We start from the raw sequence: 16,407 nt of genomic DNA on the forward strand, positions 1-16,407 counted from the left end.
TTGCCTGGTGACATTTACTCCACAAGAGCCATGTCTAATGTCAAACTTACCATGCCCATCAGTTAAACTGTCTAGCATGCCACATTGTTCCATGTGAGTTACTGTTTAAACCAGAAGCAATGCTGCAATGGCTGTAGAGTACCATGGGCTGGCTAATTAGCATGAGGGCAGATTAATTGATGCTATCACTCAGTAATTCTAATTAGCTGCTCTGAAGTACCATTCAGACAGCTACATTTTTCATTGTTTTAGAAGTATCCCATGAAGAACATTTGAGTATACAGCTCCTGGGCATAGCGAGTGCTATGTAGATGTGGCTTGGCAGTGCTAATTAGTGCACCCATGCTGCTGCATAGAGGTGGCTACACGGCTTCTAGCTAGGAAGCAGCATATGTGAAGTAGCGTGGTATGCTTGCGGGCACCATTGCTGGGTTTGGTAATTTTACTTTTTAGATATAGCCTTCAATTCCCAAAGCATCATGATGTAAAATTTTTCACTCCATGGAAGACATAAGAAATCAAAGAATTGTTTTGATCTGTGCCCAATGCAAGTGTTTCCCATGCCAAAATGCTGCTAGAGCTTAAACAAGGTATTTTGTCCCATGTTGGATACACAAATAGAGCAACATAGTTTATTTATATTATCTCTACAAAGAGTATTTTAGAATCTAACTCCAATGCCAGTAGCTGTTGTTTATCTTTAGCCTTCAGTATCTGTCTTTCAAAGCCATACCAGAATATATTTGAGAAGCTTGTCCTACATATCTTTACTCACTGTTCACTTAAACGTGTTTGTGTTTAGATGGTTTTTAAATCTCCAAAATCAGCTTTGTCCAGAGTGATTTTTCTCTGTATCTCAACATTGCAGTTGTTCAAGGTAATCTTACTAGCAAGATAAATGTATTTGTTGACTTCTCTAAGTGGCTTATTACCAAGTAGGATGGTGGGCTGAATTTCATTTTCTGCTTAACAGAATAACTTTTCCTTTAATTAATTTTTGCTTCTTCTAACTCTTGTTAGCATCTCACGTGCTTAGTTCACATGACAATCTTTTTAGTGATATATTTCTTTTTTATTTAAACACCTGTAAATTAAAGTTAACAAATCAACAAACTGTCTTTTACACCAGCCTAGCCAGGTGGCTATATTTATGGTGATGTCTATATACAAACGATAATGCTGGACTTTACTTGTACATTTGTAAGTGGTTAGCTGTGTTAGTCTGGAATCAGGTGGAAAGTGAGGCAGGGTGACACCTTAAGGTCCCTCTAAGCATGCAGGTAATGCTTGATCTAATGGGATCTAATGCACAATCCACACAGCCACACCTCCTACGATGCTACGCATGCATGGCAGGAGGCACAATTGTGGGATCACACATGCCTTATTGCTAATGCAGGGGGAGCCTGATGCACCCCCACCTCATACACCCCTGCAGATGGAAGAAGAAGCTGCTGCAATCTTCCAGCCTTGGTAGTGCATGAAAAACCCATGGCTGGGAGACTGCAGCACCTGTGATCTCCCAGTTCTCTGTGAGTTTCACATCACCCCTGGGAGATTGTAGCAGATGCGATCTCCCAGCCCTAGGGAGTTCACATGTCCCTAGGGCTGGCAGGTCGCATCTGCACCCTGAAGCTTTTGGGACTCATCAGGGGGTGCTGCCAGGACCCAGAGTTGGCATCTGCTGGGACTGAGAGTCCCCTCAGTTATGGGATGAACAGCCCCAGCTGGGCATGGTGCACCCTTGAAGCTGTAAGCCCTGTCAATATGGCATGGTCAGCTGGTGGGGCTCCCAGCCACAGGGGAGATCCTGCTACATGTGCAAATGAAGGCTCAATAGCAACCATCTGTAAAGCTAGTCCACATTTTTTAAGTCTAACTTGATAGGTGGGTGGAGCTTTTTATGGCATGACAGGTACTTTGTAGGGCTGTGCGAAATGGCTATGTCTCATTTCAATTTCGGATTTGGCTGTTTCAGAGGACAGCAATTCATTTCAGTGGTTCAGATTACTGCTCCATTTCAACTTGAACAAATCTGCTCCGGAGTTTCGACGCTGTTTCAGAGATTCAGATTGGCCAGGGAGAGGCAGGCACAGCCGGGTGGCTGCAGGTTCTCCCATGGCTCCTCTGGCTGTGCCTGCCTCTCCCTGGGTTGGGGGAGCTACAGGAGAAGTCCCCATGGTTGCCCTTCCCAGCCCCAGCCCCTTCCTCGCCAGCCTCAGCCTAGTCCCAGCACTTAAAACAAACAAACAAAAAAGAAAGTCCTGCACTCACCAGCTATGGCAGTGGTGATTGGGACCTCTTAGGGCTCATGGCAGAGCCCCCCCATGCAGCGCAAGGCAGTCGGGGGCAGCAGGGATCATCCTCCCCCACCTAGCAACTGTATGGCAGCTGCCCTATGGTAAGGGTGCAGCACAGATCAGCAGGGCACCACACACTATCTGGGGGCTAGGGTGGCTCCACATGTCAGCCAGATTCCGGGGCCACTCAACCCCAGCATCCCCAGCTCCCAGACAGTGCGGAGCACCCTGCCAAGCCACACTGCACCCACGCCATGGGGTAGCTGCTGCGTGGGTGCCATGTGGGGGAGGGCCATCCCTGCTGCCCACCACTGCCCTGTGCTGTGTGGGGGGGGCTCTGCCATGAGTCCTCAGAAGCCCTGATCACTGCTGCCAGAGCCGGTGAGTGCAGGACTTTTTCATTTTTTTTTAAATTGTCAGGATACTGGGGCCGGATGGAGGGGCATCGGGCGGGGGCTGGGGGAGGAGATCAGGGTGTGGGGCCTATGGGGGGGCTCTGCCATGTGGCCCCAGAGACTCTGCTACAGCTGATGAGTGCAGGGCATTTTTTGTTTGTTTTAAGTGCTGGGAGGCTGGGCCAGGCATGGGATGGGGCAGGAGAGTACAGCCATGGGGGCTTCTCCCATGGCTCCCCCAGCTGTGCTTGGCACAGGCTGCACCAAGCGCACTCAGGTGCTGGTGCTGGCCCCAACCACCAGCAGCAGCAGCATGCTGTCATCCCGCGCACAGATCCAGGGGCCCGCACCCCCCACAAGGGCTGCAGGGCTGTGCCAGACTCTTTCTGGGGGGTCACACCCCCCAGGTCTGTGCATGGATAACAGCAGGCTTCCATCCCTCCCCCAGAGCACTGGGATTGAAAGGGACCTCAGAATCAGATCGCAGATCCTGGCCAGCTACAGATGTCAATATCAGAGCAGTCCTTTCCCTCTTCTCCCTCCCGCTTCTTAGTTTCTGTTTCCCTGTAAGCCCGGCTCCAAAACATCCAGAACATCCAAAACATTTCCGAAATGTTTCGGGAGGTTTCATTTTATTTCAGAGATGTTTCGGAGGCTTCTGTTTCATTTCAGATTCAGTGTTTTCAGCGCTGAAAGGGGCTGAAATACCTCGGAAACGAAATGACTGCTGAAATTTTGCACTGCGCTAGTATTTTGCGTGTATGGTTGGTCTCAAGGTAATTGTGGAATTAACCAGTTAATTGCATGATACTAGTAACATGTAGAGAGGGTCATGGAGACTAACTGCTTCAGAGAGATGTGCTTTCATAGTGGCATCTAGCTTTTGGACTCAGAAAATAGTCCCTTTGTGGATTTAACCCCGTCACATTGTATTTTTATTTATTCATATCGACAAGCAACAATCTACTTTGTCTGATGAAGTAGGTTGTTGTCTATGAAAACTCATACCTCTCTGAAACAGTTAGTCTCCAAGGCACCACCCTGCCGTGCCTACTGCTCTATAGATTTAAAATGCTTAGAAATGAATTTTTTTTCTGGTGGGTAAAAAAACCCTGATATTTGATGTGTTCATATTTATTTTCTAATGCATATATTAGTTTCAATGCTTATCTATTGCTTCAAAATACAGAAACTGATAGGGAAGTATACCTCTAGGTTTTGAAATTATTTATTAGAAAACAATATTTTGAAAGGATAGAAAAACTAAACCACACTACTTTGCTTTATTTATTTTTTATTTGTTAACTAGTATATATATGAGGGAAAATTAATGTTTACCAGTAGAAATTCAAAGGCACAAAAGAGAGCTAAACACCCTTCCCCATAGATTTTCAGAGGGCTGCCAAACTCTCCTTTGTGTCTTTGAAAATCCCCCTTTGGGGATTTAGTTATAATAATGAGCACTCTATATAACTGTATGTTCTTAAGTGCTGTATAAATGTTACTTAGTACTCCCATCATCCTCAGGAACCAGACCAGTAAGTAATGGCATCCTATTTTTACAGCAGGAGAAGGTGAAGCACAGAGATGTAAAGTGATTTGTAAAATATCATACAATAAGATAATGGCAAAATCACAATTTTAAAAACTAGCATTTAGCAAATTTGTTTGGTAAATTTGTTTGTTTGCTAAATGCTCACACAAATGACTAATCAGGCTTCCAAGTAACATAACATTAAATTTGCAATAATTTTACATACTTTAAAATTATTTAAAAAGGAGTTTGCCCCAAATTTGTTGTTTGTCATGCCTAACAAGTTATTGTAAAATACTGGCAATGCATTCTACATGGCTGGTTAAATATAATTGCAAGTGTCCTTGGCTTTGGCGTAAAATGCATGTTGTGAGTTTTCAAAATGGGAGATGTGGAATTTGAGACAGTAAATGCAATCCTATTGGCAATCAACTCTCCAAATGTAGAATAAGTTTCTTGCCTTCCCCCATCATTACTTTATGGGTTGTTATTTATCAGCATTGGAAGACAGTAATAGTAATATGAACTATAAGCTTTCTCTGAGGATACTCAACACAGCATAATATTTCATTTTTTTTCATGGATTGACAAATTGCAAAATATTTAGATTTTATTACCCCATATGTGACAGCACAGCTGAAAATGCTGAAGAGGATGGACTTAAATACAATTAGTATTGTGTATATGATGAACTATCCCATCCTCGAAAATGTAATGCTTCTCAAACCCAGCAGCAAGGATCGATGGGCTCAATAAGTTTCAATTGCAGAAATGTCATTACCATGGTAATGTGGTGGATTTCTTTTGTATGTTCTTCTTCACCTCTCATGATTTTTACTACTTTTCACACTTGATAGCTCACATAATTGTGTATTTCTTGGTAACATTTTTTCTGAGTAACATTTTTTTCCAAAATTTGGGGTAAATGGGGATAGGGAGAAAGTACGTAGATCTCTGCCATTTTTATTTGTCATGAACAATTTTAGATGAAACTTATGCAACTTATTGAAAAAATTGGCTAACCTGTGACCATGGAATCCTCAGCAAGATTTATTAAATTCAAAATTAATTAGGAGAAACTGTTTATATGTAGAATTATAATACTAAATATTTAGTTCCTTGGGAATTTATGGTATGTTAAATATTTACCATGACTAAATGTGTACATCTCTTTTTCTTTTAATGAAACAAACTTCTTAAAATTGAGAGCGTGATCCTGATGAAATTGTACTAATACTTTTCTATTTCCTTCCATCATAAATAATTATGCCTCCAGACAATCAAAACACTTTGTAAACAATGAAATGATCAACAGATTTACCTTGGTCCTGCCCTGCCTGCCAAACATATTCCTAAAATTACATTAAACTATGTTGCAGTGGGAAACTAGAGCTAATCAGAATCTCTGTAGCCATTCTGTCCAGGAATGTACGAATGCCGGAATTTATTAATATTATCTGCTATATTGGTGCATCTGATCATTCTTATGAAATTTATGATGTGACTACCAGGGAATACTTAAAGTAGGGATTTTGTGTCATTTATTCAGAAAAGTGGACAATAGTCCCCAATAGATCAATAAAGTAGAAGGCAGTATCATAAGTTTTAAAGTCTATCTGTCCCCCTTCATGACCTGTGACCTATTTTAATCAAGCTCAAGCCACAAAGGACATGAAAGATTTTGGTCAAACATATAAAAGACTAAACTCCATAGAGTTATTGCCAATTTGTATTACCACCATGCCCTCTAGTCATGGACAAGAATACTGCTGTTCTAAGCACTCTAAGGAGATAGACTTCCTGTCATGGTAGACTCAGACTCCAAGGGTGGATTTCTCTGGGAACAGATAAGTATCCTCAAGCTGTAGGTAAGTTTGGTATGTGTGTAAACTTGTTATCATATTTAAAACCCTTTGTTTGTGTATTTATATTTTTATTGTGTCTTCCTGTTCTTAGGGTTAAACAGTAGGCTGTTTTGGAAGGGTCACCAGTCCTATTTGCAGAGTTCAGACTAGCAGTTGACAAATTACTCAGCTCCATTATGCAATCACAGCTGGGAAACAAGGTGCTAAAATGTTGAATTTTATCCAAAAGTAGGTCAATCATGGCATCCAGGATTTGTGAATGAAATAGGCCTGTCAGCTGAAGAATTGCACTCAGAAAGACAGAAGGAAAGAAGTACAAAGGGTCTTCTGACCATGATGCACGCAACAGTTAATCCAGGGTCAAAGAAAATGAACACGACGAAGCCACTATATGCCAGCTTCTACCAACAATATATGAAAGCTTAGAAGAGAGAAATTTTTTTTGCCCATTGTCAGTTCTCAGCCTGTGACCAAAGATGAGGGAGAAATTGATGGATGTACTGTATTTCAGTATCACAACCAGGTCAGCCCCTGCATTGGCTAACAGAGTAGGCATTTTTTCTAGCTGGAAGCCAGAGATTTATTACATTGGGCTTTTTTGGGAGGAGGGAGCAGATGGGTTGAATTATATTGTATTGACTACTAAACTATCAATGCTCCTTAGTTCATAGCTTTACAGATACAGAAGTTGATCAAAAGCCCATTGAAATCGATAGAAAAACTCGCATTGGCTTAAAGGCTCAAACATCTATGTACAAAAACAATTTTAAGTGAAAAGTGGGTACATTTTTTAAAGGTGAAGCAATACAAGTCATAATTGAAAATCTTTTAATTCTAAAATATATCCTTAGGGAACTTCTACTTCTTGATCATTGACTGAAATCAAGATAATGTTTTGTTTTATGGAGATAATAATATATTTATTAAAAAAATAGCTGACTGTAATCTTCAGTAATATTAATATTTTAATTGGCTTCTGTGGTACTACAAAAATTGACACCAGCTGAAGTCTTTCTCCATGTTTGATTAAAGTTAATATCTGGCTTGTTAATATGAAAGTACCATATTTTCTATGATAATACTTTATAATACAGTGTATGGTTGTGTTAAATGCCTTCAGCACTTGCTTTATAAACACAACAGAATTAACAAAGAACTTTTTCCCACAAAGTTTATGCATAAGCAGATAAAGGTCATAAATTGAAATGTGGTTGTTATTACCATAGCTGAAGGGATTTCAAAAATATTTTACAGAGAAAGTACAGAAATTTGGCCTGTTTTTCAAGGTAACTTTCCATTCCTATGAGGAATGCTATTATATGTTACTTTACCCTGTAGTTGTAGTTTTCACTGAATCATTTATTCTTATCCAATAACAGCTGAAGGGAATACCTTAAAATGATTTTCCTACATATTTTTTAACATTTAGAATCTATACCGTAACAGCTACATATGTTCAAAGCACAGGAAATCAAATTAATTACTTGTTCCAGCTGTCTAATCAGCTGCCCAACATACCTAATGAAATATTCTGATGTCCTACTTTCATAATAAAAAGGAAACTATGCAAAATGTACCTGTATTCCTAGAAACTGCATTTGACCTTGTAATTCTTCAGCATTTAGCATGCATCAGAATTTGTAACATAATTTTTCAATATACACCTGTGGAGATGCTATGAATTTTGCATTTTTATGCAAAAGAGGTGACAAGTTGGTTTTGTTTCAAATGCATCATATTTCAAAATAATGCAAATTCTGCATGTACCTAAAATAAAAATATTGTCATTCTTTTTATATCTTCCATTTGTGATTTTAAAAATTAGGATTACAGCTCTATCTTAAAAAGCTATCAATTTCAAATTTGGTAAACAGCTGTCACTACTGGGATGCAGAAATTTCTTCTCTTACCTGCACTGAATTGTCCCAGTGCTGCCAGTAGTTCTGCTGAATCAAGGTGACTACTTGCAAAGTAATGTACCATTCCAGAAAGCAAAATTTGACCTTATTAATTTACACTGTTACAATGCACTTGTTTTCCTTGAATACTAAAGTTCTAATATCCTGAAATCCTGTTATAGTTTAAAGTAGATAATAATAGGTGTTACTTTCTTATAAATTTCTTCAGAAATGTATATCCACAATTGTAAATGACATCACTAGTTACTCTGCATTGTAAGTAAGAACAGAATTTGGCCTTTACTGAAGTTTATTATCCAGCATCAAAAAAGTACTAGTTGTGATAATTTAGTTTTTAGCCATTCACTTACCCTTCTTCTTTTGATGTTTGCATTTATATTAGGTTACTAAAAAGTTATTAGGCATAATTTTCTGGCAAAGTCTTCTTGCTCAGACTCTCTGTTGAAAAAAGTTAAACAAATATTGTGCTGCTTCTGTAAAGAATATGCTCCTGGGTACAAAGCTAGATTTTGCTATTAGCAGCAGCTCTGGGCACAGAGTGATGCTGCCCAGAAGGCATTGTATCTTGGGGACAGCCCTCTGGAGTACAGTCCTCAACCTTTGTATTTCATCTGGGAAACACGGTAATAGCCTATGCCATCAGCAAATAATGACACTCCCTTATGAGGTAGCTCAGCTTCTGTGTCCATCCTATTGGGAAACAAAGCCAAGCTTTCATCCATTCCCTAGCCATCTGCTCCAGGGGACATAACTAGTGATGAGGTACAAATTATTCAGAATATGTATTTTTGTGCTTGATCCAATGTCTGAGTAACCCATATAGGACTGTTGTGCGGTTCTTTCTCCATATTGCTCATCTCTACTGATAGGCACGGTATTTCTATATGGCATAAGGCAGGGGTTTTCAACCTTTTTTAGTCTAAGTACCCCCAGGTGCCAGACACCAAAGTCTCCCCAATGCTGAGATGGGGGTGGGGATGGTGCACGGGCAGGTGAGTATGGAGAGCCGCCTCCTCCCAGGAGCAGGGCCAGGGCGGGGCAGGGAAGCTCACCGGGCTGGGGTAAGGGCAGCAGTGCCCCTCTGCAGGGCAAGCGTGAACTTCCTCACCCCGCAGAGAATGCTGTTGCCTTCACCCTGCCGTGGCCTTGCTCCTGGGAGGCTCAGGTGCTGCATCCCACCCACCCACACATACCTCCTACGATCACTCCAAGTACCCCCAGGGGTACACGTACCCCTGTTTGACAACCCCTGGCATAAGGTAATGCTGTGAGGGCTAGCTCTAAAAATGGAAATGGTGTAGCCATACACAAGCAGCAGTGGACCTCAGCTACATACGTTGATTTTCTAAAATGTTCAGCACCCAGCCTTCCTCACTGAAGAAAACTGTTGCTTTGAAAGACTTTTAAATGTCTAGCAGGGAGCTGAATTATTCTGAGAATCTGGCCCCAAGCCATAATCTAACTCTACCCATCTTAATTAATCACTTTAATTTATATTTTGAAAGTTTGATATTTAAAATAAATATATGTGCCATTTTCTGTTTATTATTCATTATTACTAGCAAAAATATCTTAAATGAATCAGCAATGACAAAAAATACTGATAGTTGTATTGAGAGATTAAATTATATGTAGTAAAATCAAGCAAAATATAGGTTTACTAAAGACTGTGAAAGTGTCCCACAAGAAACAGGATACATCTTTTCAGAACCACAATATTAAATTGTACAGATAAGAGAACACTATGACATAACTAGTGTTCTAGCCTTTACTGGATACACTTGCAGCTAAAACTTCCTATCAGTCTTTGGTTTTCCAGATTAATATTTTGACCTCACTAAAATGAAACTTTAAATCTGATGATGTCCCCATAAACTCATAAAGATGATACATTTTGCTAACTGGATGAGGATTAAATATCAAATGACATATTCTATCCAAGACAAGCAAGACAAAGGATAGGCAGCATAACCAAATGTATAATTTCTATCAGGAGAAATACAGTGTGTGGAGCTGTACACATGATATGTAGTCATAAGTGTAACTAGAAGCATATGGTAATTGTGCATGCAAATTCCTTAGGAAGTTGCATATGTGAGTTTTTTCCTGATAATTTTCTGATAATTATGATAATTCATTTTTACTGTACTGTGCATGTTCTCAAGTATGTGTTGCTAATCTGACTTTGATTGCTTCCTAAATAGAAGCCAAGTCCATATATTTGGGTTAATTGCCATAGCTTAATGGCAGTGGTAATTACCTTGCTCTTCCATGTGCCCATTTTGGTGGAGTGACATTTACACACCTGCTTTAGGAGGTCCTCTGTCCAGTCACACAGCATATAGAAGATGATACTCTGGAGCATGATGAACTTACTGGGTAGATACACCCTATGTTTTCCATGTAGTGCAACATCTCTGCAAGTGCACATCACCTTCAATCTGAAAAATTAGGAATGTGGCTCTTGCTGTCACATTTTCAGTTCAAACACTTCACCTTTGCTGTGGAACAAGACACTGCACAATCTCTGCAGTGCACAAAAAAGTTGTATGATCTACCTACAATCATGATTTCTGCTATGCTAATACACTCTATGCCCCTCCTTCATGCCCACTGAGGGGATAGTCGTTGTCCAGATGCATAAAATATCAAATGATATGTTGCCAAGAAACCATTATCTTCTATACCTGTATATATGCACAGGTTAAATCATACTGAAGTTCATGGAAAGCATTGGATTAGGTCCATAATTAACAATGATAAACAAAAAAGAATTAAAATGGAAAGAATAAAATGAGCATCAGATAATGTAAGTCTCTTTCCCATTTGCATTTCAGTCCATCTTTCATCAATCTTTTAAGTTGTTTTGTAATGAATGAAAACAACAAATTGAATGTCAGCAAGTGAACGGGAACTGCAATCTCATTTTTAGAATGAGGGAAGTGACATGAAATTGAATAGAACTTTCACCATCAAAATTATTTGTAATGGCCATTTGTTGATTAAACTATCTGTTGTATTCTCTGCATGTCACATAACATCAATCATACATGAATTTAAATTAAAAACAGACATATTAAAAAATAATTGCTGAGTTGTCATGTGTACCATCTGACTCCTAAAATTTTGCAGTATTTCAGTTGCTGCATGAACCTCTGAATAATTCATTTCCTGTATGAAATGGAAGATTAGAAATAACCAACTAGTTGGACATCTTAGCTACTACTTGTAAAAAATGTATGACTATTCAGATGGCTAGATACTTTATGACACATTCGGCAAACAAGGAGGAACTGTGCTATGACTGGCCTGTAATTCGGGCCACAAAGAAATGCATCAGTGTTTCTTAGCATGGCATGACAGATGCCTATCATATGGTTTGTTAGACTTACATATCATAAACAGACTTCACAATATTTCTTGGTTTCATCACTTATGGGTCATTTCCGTAATAAACGTAATATCGGGAAATATATAGAGTATTGTTTTTTCCTGTTTCTCTGAAGAATGCTTGGCTCATCTCTGCTCAACTGCTTCCAGTTGACTGGGCCCAGAGACTCTTGATTTTTTCCAGTGATTTATCAGGAAAGCTAACCAATAATTGGACAGTTGGCATGGTCTGGGTGGTAAACAGAGAGGGTAAGGTTATGGCATTGGACAGCTAGGACCATTTATATATTCTTCTTTAAGCACCCAACACTTCTGCTATTTGGACAAAATTCTGTGTGCACTGCCATATTAATTCTAGATGTGCAGAGCCCAAGAGTGACACATTTTAAGGCCAGAAAATGGTTGGTTCATTATATCTATCTAGTCTGACCTCTAGTATCAAACAGTACATAGTATTTCATCCAGTGATCCCTGTATCTAGCCCCATGAATCATAGCTGAACTAGACCATACCTATTTGATAAATACCCAGTCTTGAATAAAGAGATTCTAAGATTCTAAGTAGGGATCCAGTTAAATGAGTCAGTTTAAGTGACAACTGCAGACACAGAGTGCCCTTTGTTGTGCTGATCTTTACTCAGGTGCAGCAGCTAACATAAATCACAATTTTCAAGTTTAGGAAAGGATCTTCTCTTTCTGGCAGATTTACTTCCCCAGTGGCCAATGTTCTTCTTTCCATTAACTTTTGCAGCAGTCCCCCAGAAAGCTAAAGCCATTTACCTTCCATGCATGCATATTATTTTGCCTTCAGAGCTGGGTTGTTTAAGCATTTTGGTTACGTATCTCTGTATGTAGGATTTTTCACAGGCTTATTGGTGGTCTGTCGTGTGCAATGTGAGGGAAAGTGCCTGAACTATCCGATTTGTTTCCAGTATTGTAGTAAGAAATTCAGGAAAGAGCTGAAACTGATATTGAGTACACCGTTTACTGAGCTTGATTTTGTCGATTGGCTTAATCTTATATATAACCGAAAATGTTTAATATTTGTACTTAAAAACCTTTAACTCTGGAACCTGCATAGGTAGTGGCATCTGTGCCTTTAGGAACTGAGTCCCCAGACAGAGAATTAAGGCTGTGAAGGTTTGGTTCATGCACCTAGTTGCAACTGGACTCACAATGTAACAGATAATTTGCAAGTACATTAAATACTGAGTAGTTGTGAACATAAGGCACAAGGTATTTTTATTTGGAATAAATATTTATATGGAAGGAAGACAATTTTACATTACATGTGGGCAAAGCTGTATGAATACAAGCTTGTTACATTTTTACAGATCTAAATTAAAATTTAAATGGTAAAATAAGGGATCAGTCATAAAAACTAGAAAAACTATAAATTCAATTTTAAGGAATGGCTAGCTATTAAAATCTACTGGGAAGAGGGAAGGTACTACTTCCTTTTCTATCATGTTTACGCTAGTATTGAAGCATGGAGATGTCACTCATTATAGTTAATGGAAGATATGTGCATTCAGTAATGAAAAAGTATGTTCCTTTCTATCCAGTATGTTTAGACAGACAATAAATTTGCAAAGGCATCAGGCTGATATTAGGTTTTTACTTCAGTGATGCAGATTATAAGTCAGATGAAGTAAAAATAATGTACAGGGGACTCATTTTAGTTTACTATTGCACAATAAATCTTAAAAGCTTGCTTTGGTTTTATCATTGTTTTGGGAAAATATTAGTATTGAATTAATTAATATTTTTCATGAGTTTTCTATCTGAATATATATATCTAGACTATACCAGTTTGGCTAATAAGGACTCATTGGTCTGAGCCTCTACTGGGCAGCAGGCTATACTAAACACTACGCCAGTCGCTGATTGCACAGCAGCTTGTTACTATTGTGCAGTAGTGTCACATGGCAGGAAGCGTGACACAATGCTACTATGCAGTAGTAAGAAGCTACTGCATGGTTAACATCACCTAAATGCCATTTGGTGACACTACTGTACAGTAACTCTAGTTACTGCTCAGTCATTTAGTACTTGTGTAAACAAGCGCTAAATGACTGCGCAGTAACACCTGAAAGAAAGTTCTGACCTCTGCAGATATTTCAGCGTGTTTTGAGAAAAATCTAAAGGAAGCCCAAGTGTCCTAATTACCATTCATGCTCTCAAAAAAATCATTACTAGTGTCAGTGTGTGTGTGAGAGAGAGGGAGAAAAAAAATCTGTTGCTCTGTTTGCCTACACACAGGTAATACAGTATCTAATGCTTTGCTTTGATGGGTGCTTTGGGATATCTTAACACTGAAAGACATTGTATTAAACCAAATTAGGTTTTATTCTTCATAATTGGACTATACCTCAGAGGTTTCAGACTTACTGAACACATTTCTCATTTCAAAATCTGAATCCAAGAATTAATTTCTGACTTGTCCATTCTCTCTTTACACTTAGTGTCTAACCAGGTTCTCATAATCCTTAAAAAAATCAGAGAGAGAATGAATTAGCAGAAAGATGGTTAATAAACTGGTATACCTTTACTATATTATTTAGGCTAGTGTTTTATGTAGTCCACTTCAAAGCACAGTAGAAAGCACTGGAGTGATTTAAGACCCTTAAAGAATAGCCTTGCCAAGGAACAGCTGCACCTCTGGTGGCTTTTTTATTTGCATTATACTAGCTTCTGTATGCCCAAATAAAGACTGGGACTCCACTGTTCTAAGTTGTTTACAAACATCTAAATAAGACAGCCTTGAAAGCTCACAGTCAAGACATGACGCATGGAAGAAACAGATAAAAGGGTAAAAGGGATGCGGCAGGATGGAGTACAATGAGTATGTTAACTGAAAGCAATGGATAAATAGGAGAGTTGGCCTGATTAAATGGCACAACAGTTGGTCTAGTTCAAAAGTCTGTTCATTGTAGTTCACAGGAGTGACTTCATACATGCTGTCATAGCTGTCCTAGTTTGTCAGCCTTTTGTTTTACTTCAGCTTTTACCTGCTGTATGAAATGTATTGTTGAATAAAACATACTACAAGACAGGTTATAAAATGCATTACTGTTTTTGATTGTGCTCCTCTTATTACTATTGTATTAGTATGTACATATATACAGAGTGTCTATTTTTAGATTCCCTAAGCCTATTTTTAAAGTAATTCAGAAATCTCCCAGCAAGATATATTCCTTTGATTCTCTGATAATTAGGACAATTGCTCAAATGGCACACGTCTTTTTCCACTAGGGTGTATACCAATTAAGAAAATTTCCCTGTAGTACAGTAATTTTATACTGACTGAAAGATAATATTGCTACATATAATTATTCTGTAATTATAATAATATTTAGCACTTATGAAGTACCTTCAGGATCTCAAAGCTTTTCACAAGGCATTGATTTATGCTCTGTAAGCCCCTTTTTGATACATCTGTTGTTATCCCTGCTTTACAGGTGGTACAAACAAGCTACCAAAAGTTGAGAGTCATGACAAAGGTTGCGTATCAAGTTAGGATTAGAACCCATGTTTCTAGCTCTGGGTTTCATTCACTAACCTTTAGATTTTAGGGATGGATTGTGACTTGGCCTTTACATGTGTCATCAAGCAAGCCACCTATTACAATTATGGTAGTAAGTGGGAGTCATTGGCTTAGGAACAATGTTATGCATGGATGGATGCTGGATTTCTCTCCTTGTAGTACAAAGAGCCTTGGATTCATTTTTATTTTTTTATCAGAAGGCAGCACAAATGAAGAGGAGCAAGGAAGTTTACTACTGGTTTGGCCAGCAGTTAATGACTATCTCCTACAACAGTGGTGGGCAAAGCACAGCTCATAGGTCATATCCGGCCTGGCAACTGATCCTATCCACTAGCCACTACCAGGAGCCTGAGGAGGGAGGATTGCACCCTGTGCTGTTCTGCTGTGCTGCAGCTGGGCCAGGCCACATAGCACTGACGCTTCCCTGCCCCCGCCCCCCCTCCGCCCAGCTTCTGGTTGGTACTGTGACTGCACAGTCTTGGCACCACAGCCACGAGCAGCTAGGCCTACATGGGATGGGACACAATGCAGCATGATAAGTAGCCATCCTGCCCACCGACCCACCACGATGAACCACTGCTGCTGCACAACTACTAGGAGGTGAGTCTGTGCTGGATGCAAGGGGAATTTGGCCCGGGACAGCTGCCCCCAAATTTCACAGTGTGGCAACAGAAGCTAGTTGCAGCAGGTGGGCAGACAGGCAAGACAGCTACTCAGTGTGCTGTAGCACACCCTGCCCCATGCAGGCCTGACTGTTGATGGCTGCAGTGCCAGGACTGCCCAGTGCCAACAGGAAGCCAGGGGGTGGGGAGAGGCATCTGCATGCCATGCACCTGGCTTGGACCTGGCTGCCACAGAGCAGAGCCACATGGGGCACAGCCCTCCCTCAGTCTTTCAGAAGAAGTTGACAGGCTGGATAGAATCAATTGGCATCTCCCAACCCTCTCCTCAGCTCTCAACAGCTCATCAAAACTCATTAAGTGGCCCTCAAGCCCAAATAATTGCCTACTTCTGTCCTACAGCAATTAAAAATAAGGGAGGAATTGCAACTTAAGAATTTGTCTCACAGTCACAGTACCTCTCAGAACAGCAGTATTTCTGAAAGTGTATACTTCAGATCAAATACTTCATTTGCATCTTGGCTATTTATCTCAGTATCTCACATATCACTATGCCACTAACCCACCATTATAGTGGTGTCTTTCAATTATCACATTATAATGTAAGTTTATAATCTTTCAATGTGTAATCTTTTCAATTCTTTCTTCGTATCTGACTATTTCAAAAGCCCTTTTCTCCATTTCAAATGCTAACTCAAAAACTTTATAATGTGAGAATTGCACAAAGCTTTTTTTCCACCCCCTTACTGGGTAATTGTTGCAGGGGAGGGAATTACCTTTTTTACGCTGAAGAACACTTAACCTGAGCGCACCTTCTCTGTAGAAGAAACATGCATGA

Source organism: Alligator sinensis, unplaced genomic scaffold, assembly GCF_000455745.1.
Source record: "Alligator sinensis unplaced genomic scaffold, ASM45574v1 scaffold348_1, whole genome shotgun sequence".
In the NCBI taxonomy this organism is placed as follows: domain Eukaryota; kingdom Metazoa; phylum Chordata; order Crocodylia; family Alligatoridae; genus Alligator; species Alligator sinensis.